Raw genomic sequence first — 6488 nt, forward strand, 5'->3', positions numbered from 1 at the left:
TTATTATTATTATTATTATTATTATTATTATTATTATTATTATTATTATTATTATTATTATTATTATTATTATTATTATTATTATTATTATTATTATTATTATTATTATTATTATTATTATTATTATTATTATTATTATTATTATTATTATTATTATTATTATTATTATTATTATTATTATTATTATTATTATTATTATTATTATTATTATTATTATTATTATTATTATTATTATTATTATTATTATTATTATTATTATTATTATTATTATTATTATTATTATTATTATTATTATTATTATTATTATTATTATTATTATTATTATTATTATTATTATTATTTTAAAGAGGTTTGACAGAGGGAACTATAACTGCCAAGGTCTTATTGTCCCGAAATCAAAGAGAGTGAAGGAAGACAGGATAGGAAAAAGCCAGCCGTTCCGAGAACGAACATTATCCCATTAGGATAAAATCCGCCCCGGGTGGGAATCGAACCCGCGGCCTAGCGCTTACAAGGCAGACGCGCTACCAACCAAGCTAGGAGGGAAGAGAACCCATGATGTAGGATGTAGGACAGTGAGAAACCCCAAGGGTTCAAATCTTCAACTTCAAATAGATTTTGACGGTGTGATAAATTGCTCTAACAGGTTCCTCTCCCTGTTCTTAGACCGACATTTGGCATACATCGTCTTCCATAGCGATCCTATATAGTCACCTAGTGTTTATAGACCGATTTTTAATTTTTAGATTTTTCCTTTTTTTTCCTTTTTTCTTTTTCTCTCTTTCTTTCTTTTCGGAAGTCTGCAGTATATTTTACAATGTTTAGTGTGCTTCTAGCTCTCCTCTGCTCTTCTTTTCCTCTTTTGTTTGAAGTTTCTTTGTGTGTTTGAGAGCCTGAGACGAACAATAAATGTGAAAATAGCCTTCACTCTACTACCTCGCCAAGACTATAGCGGCCTTATCAGACAACTTTGCTGTGATTACACCTTTGTATAACCTTGAGTTCAGAGAGGTCGATAAATAGCTTCTAGAAGCAATAAGACCTGCTTGTCATTTACGAGTACGGGAGTCTTTGGACAGCAAAAATTGATTAAATTGAGACCAAGCAATAAGTTTTTTTTAATTTCAGAGTATGAGTTTTTTCGGACTGCAAAAACTGATAAAAATGAGAACCAGCAATAAGCTATTCTTTAATTTCAGAGTATGAACTTCTTCAGACAGCAAAAACTGACGAAAAATAAAACGGGCAGGGAGTACAGGCAGTTATGTAGGCAACCGTATGTGATACAGTTTTATCAATTTCTTAATCATAAGTACAGAGAGTACTACTTAATACATTCACTATTGGGAGGTACTCAAGTAAAGAGCACGAATGGCAGTAAAATTTGTTCAAGTATTCATACTTCTATGACTCTATTGCATTACCTATTGCAATATTGGGCACTAAAAGTGATAGTTTGAAGGATCTCCACTTCAAATACCTGATAAGTTCAAGAAGCCCCAAGGGTTAGACTGAGGGTGTGTTTATGTACCGGGCTGAGATAGGCCATTCTCGTCCTTTCTTGGCGTGTGGAAAATGATGTGATAACTGAACACAACCTTCATGAGCGTGTAAAGTTGGCGGGAAATTCGAAATTTTGATTTTTTTTCCGCAACTCGTACAATCTGAATTCATTTTTTACTTTTTATCTCTAGAAAAATGAGGAACTACGGATTTTTTTTTTTTTTCTGTGACTACAAAGCTTTTGGACCCCGTGCCTCTCTTTCTTGTGGACCACTAGTTGTGCACGGACCGTAGTTTGGGAATACCTGCTCTATCACCTACCACCTACCACGGTAGCTTCAAGTTGACAGTTGACCACCAAAAATCCTCACTGGGTAGGACGGACAGGTCACATGATCCCTCCCCCCCCATTTAGGTTTGTTGTGGGTGGCCTCAGCCCAAAACAGACCCCAACCGCTCATTTTCTTATTTATTTTATTACAGTCGAACCTGTCTAAGTGGGACTCGTCTAATATCCTCCAAACCAGTGTTCACATTTACCTCTTTTAGTGGGAATAGGAAAATGGCAAACTCTCTAAGTGGGACATTTTTTTTAACTGGGAAACCTGGATAAGTTGGAAAAAATTGTCGTTCCCTTGCATTCCCACTTGGATTCGCGTTCGACTTTATATTGTTCTTGTACGATAATTCCTTACGATACGAAGGAAATCGTATGTATGTACGCTAATCCAGCATTGATCCGGTAATAGTGGCAACACTGGATCAGTGTAAACAAAAAAAAAAATCGGCAAATGAAAAATGAAATGGTGGACCACTGACCACTGGACCATTGGATTTGGATTTGGCTATTTTGACTTTTTTCGTTTATTCTTTAGTATAGCTAAAACTATTAAAATAAATAATTAAAAATCTTTTTCTTAATTCGTTTACTTCCTTTATCTTATTTGCTTAATTCTCATGCTCAGTTAGCATTCTACCGAGTTCTTTTTATTGAGTGAATCTTGACACATCTATACTCCCATGGTTCCAGGCCTTGCAAGGGATTCCATTTGATGGTATGGCTGCTGTGGCATCAAAAGCTGATATTTCTGCCTTCATTGATGAAATGAGGTGAGTTTGCCTACTTATTTCCTAAATTAGAATTATATACCTACTCATGATGTGAGAAATCTTACTGTAATACAGTACCTACTCACTATGTCTATGATATGTTTAAGCTTCGTATCTTCACAATGTCAAAATAATGGTGTCTTGTTTGTTAACGGGATTATTCCATCTTGGTAATGTATCTATACAAAGACCTTGTTCCACCAACTTTTATAGCAAGAAATTCTATATTAGATCAGTTGTGCTTACATGGGTGATGTTTCAAGGTCATAGAGCAGGAAAAATGAGGACCAACGGAATTTTTCTTTTTCTTCTATGACTTATAGATCCCGAGATAAATCAATTTAAGAAATACCGGTAAATCGTGAACTTTGATGTCATGGCATATGCTCCTGTAGGCAAAGACATCACATCAAATGTCCCGAGCAAAGCTTTCTTGCAGGCAATGCATTAATGTGTTTGTGCGCATACGTTTCTGTGCAGTTCTTTCTGCTCCTCCACTAGCACGCTTGCATAGTGGCACTACCTAACAGACAAAAAAAAAAAAAAAAAAAAAAAAAAAAAAAAAAAAAAATAACTATGTAAAGTCTGACATCACACACATTTGAACTCTTTCATTAAAAATTGAATTTTTGACCTTTTACAGTTATTTTTTCAGAGTTTTGACCTCAGATTTGGATTTTCCCCAACTTTTTACATAGGAATTGACCATTTATTTATAATTTTTACCCATTTGCAACTGCTCCATTTGCGTGAAGAGTTTGTTCACTTGTGATACATTGAATTGATGTCCCTGTGATACATTGAATTGATGTCCCTGTTATCCCAACACCTTCTAGGACCCGTTTAAATTCCTTATGCCTGATCTTTCCACAGAGAGTTTACAGTGAATCCAGAGTTAAAGAAATACTGACCTGTGTAAACCAAGTGGGTAACATCAAAGAACACTTGACACTGTTAACTCTCAGTGGTAAGATCAACCATTAAAGCTATTTTATAATTATCTAATTGCTGGAGTACCTGATGAACCTTAACAAATCATATACAAAGTCATATGCAAAGTTCAAAGTAGCCTCATGGGACAAAACATGGTTAATATTCCATGATTATTGTGAAGTAGGAATCATTTTTTGTTTGTCATAATTTTGATGCAGCTAAGTTATTAATAATTACCTATCTAGTTTAGAAAGAATTTGTCACATATTTTAGTTATTTGCAATTTTCTTTCCTTTTTTTATATAATTTTGTCTTAATAATTTGTTATTGGACATTTTAAATTTTTTACAACAAATATTGATGTTACCCATCTCAATTTCTAATGGCAGAACTTTTGGTAAGTATCTTTATTTTAATCTTAAAAAATTCTAATCTAAAGTAAAAATACTAATGCAGTTGGATGAAATGCATCCAATGAACAGGGTTCATAGCTTCAAATCCAATGAAATTCATAATTGTCTCCTACTGCCTACCTGTTTGGTTTTGAAGTTAATTTGAACCAATAATTTAATATCAAGTTTAACCAAGCTTTTTTTTTTTTGAGGTTTGACAGAGGGAACTGTAACTGCTAGGGTCTTATCGTCCCGAAATTGAAGAGAGAAGGAAGACAGGATAGGAGAAAGCCAGCCAATGTACCTTGTTTATACTGCCAGCATGAGACTGAAAAGTCCCTTTACTCCCGCAGTCTAAACAAGGTCTTATGTATGTGGTACAAAATAGGTGTAATATTTATAATTAAAACCTTGCTTAAATTCTAAAAAAAAGAAAAAAAAATACAACATGAAAGAGAGTAGGATAGTAATACTCAGTAATAATACAGTACAAATAAAGTAATAATACAAAAGTAGCTAATCAATTGTCCTCACTCCTCACGAGGCTGAGTGCACCCCAAACTCGAAGTACAGAGGCGAAAAAACTTGGACTCCGCAGGGAATCGAACCCGGGACCTTCGGCGTGCAAGCCTAGTGTGATACCCACTCGGGCACGGAGGTTGCTTGGATTAAGAAGTACCTATTATTTTCACATGTTTCCCCCTCCTGGAGACAACATGTAAGAATAAGGATCGATCTTACCAATTGGAATTAACACGAGGTTAATGCTTGAATATCCCTTTCCGGGTGTAATACGTTGTGAAACTTCAAACATTGTCATATGTTTCCCCCTCCTGGAGGCAACATGTAAGAATAAGAAGCGATCTTACCAATTGGAATTAACACGAGGTTAATGCTTGAATATCCCTTTCCGGGTGTAATACGTTGTGAAACTTCAAACATTGTCATCAATTTCATTTTTTAAAGAAATTGAAATTTTCTGAGGTACAGTATATGAATAGTGATACACATTGCGATTCCGAGTTCATTTAATATAAGTGTGTGATAATCTGATAATGATCTTTGATTTTGGTTTAGTTTAAAATGTTTAATAAATCGTTTCATTTTTTTAAAGAAATTGAAATGTTCTGAGGTACAGCATATGAATAGTGATACATATTGCGATTCCGAGTTCATTTAATATAAGTGTGTGATAATCTGATAATGATCTTTGATTTTGGTTTAGTTTAAAATGTTTAATAAATCAATTAATTTAATATGCCTTCCTTACACTCTGGGCTAAGACAAAAATGTTTTACAAGTTCACCAGTTCGCTTTTTTTTTAATTTTTAATCTTTAGTGGCACACCAATTTATTGAGTTTTTAATTTTTTAATTGAGTGAAGAGGTATTTTTGGTTTTATCTTAAAAGAAAACATAATTTAACAACGGTCTGCAGTACTTTATTGTACTATCGAAAATATTATCGATTTGAGCAAAATACAATTGCAAAACATTTTCGCTATGGATTCACTTATTTCTGGGTCCATGTTGGCAAAATGTTGTACCTTTTTCAAGTATTTACGCCGGCGCAGAAGAGTCAACATTAATTTCAACATAGCCTTATTTCACGCAGTCCCAATGGCATTTACGTGCATACACATTTTATATGCATTTTCTACTAAAGAACATTTTGGTATTGTCTTTCCAATAGTACTAAACTCTTGAATGACAATATGTGAGTTTTTGTTCCTTGCAAAAAAAAAAAAAAAAAAAAAAAGTGATGGTTATAGGGGTTGCATTTTGGATTCGCGCCCGGAGCGGACTTGTCCTTAAATAGATAAGGTTCATTCCCAGAACGGCTGGCTTTCTGCTATCCTCCTTCTCTCTTTGATTTCAGCACTAAAAGACCTCAGTAGTTGTTCCCCCTATCAAACCTCTTCAATGATCTAACCAGGTCGCAGTGACCAAGGGCGTTTATTAAAGCCGATGGCCCTACCTTTACCAATACCAAACCTCTTCAAATGACTGTCCTACCTAATGACAAATGACGAAATTTTTCGTAATAATTGTGGTGTATGTGGAAGACACCCCTATCCCTCTCCTAATCCTAATCACATATTTTTGTATATATTTTTTTAAATATTTAAACAAGGTTTTTTATTTACATATGTTTAAACTATACCTATGAAATATATAAGACCTTGTTTAGACTGCGGGAGTAAAGGGACTTTTCAGTCTCATTCTGGCAGGACAAACAAGGTATATTCTATTCTTCTATTCTATTCTAAAAATCCGTTCATGGAAACAAATGTTCAGCAACTTCTGCAGCGTCAGAAACAAGACGGATTCAAGATACCTCTCAAGGAAACTTACCACCCTGAAAGGCCCTCGAGCAAGATCCGAATAGCAATTTATTTGGAGAATATACCATTATTTTGTATTCGGAACCAACTTTGCAAAGTTTGTTTAGCTTATTCTCACAAACAGCTTGCGAATAGCTGTGTGTGGATAATTCGACTTCAATTACAGGACTTTAATCACCAGGTTCTTCTTGTTTGAGCTCCATTCA

At 34.1% G+C, this 6488-nt stretch overlaps 1 protein-coding gene and 1 long non-coding RNA gene across 3 annotated transcripts in view; one reads left to right on the forward strand and one right to left on the reverse strand.

The window, feature by feature from the left end:
* LOC103520679 (lipoyltransferase 1, mitochondrial-like) overlaps positions 1–6488 on the reverse strand; it is a 10547-nt gene that overhangs the window by 1716 nt on the left and 2343 nt on the right. The window lies entirely within an intron of this gene.
* Positions 2297–6488, forward strand: part of LOC113472657 — an 11532-nt gene continuing 7340 nt past the window's right edge. The window contains exon 1 of the long non-coding RNA XR_003394882.1: positions 2297–2613. This is a non-coding gene — a long non-coding RNA (uncharacterized LOC113472657). The remainder of the gene's footprint in view (positions 2614–6488) is intronic.

Source organism: Diaphorina citri, unplaced genomic scaffold, assembly GCF_000475195.1.
Source record: "Diaphorina citri unplaced genomic scaffold, Diaci psyllid genome assembly version 1.1 scaffold4, whole genome shotgun sequence".
Taxonomy (NCBI): domain Eukaryota; kingdom Metazoa; phylum Arthropoda; class Insecta; order Hemiptera; family Psyllidae; genus Diaphorina; species Diaphorina citri.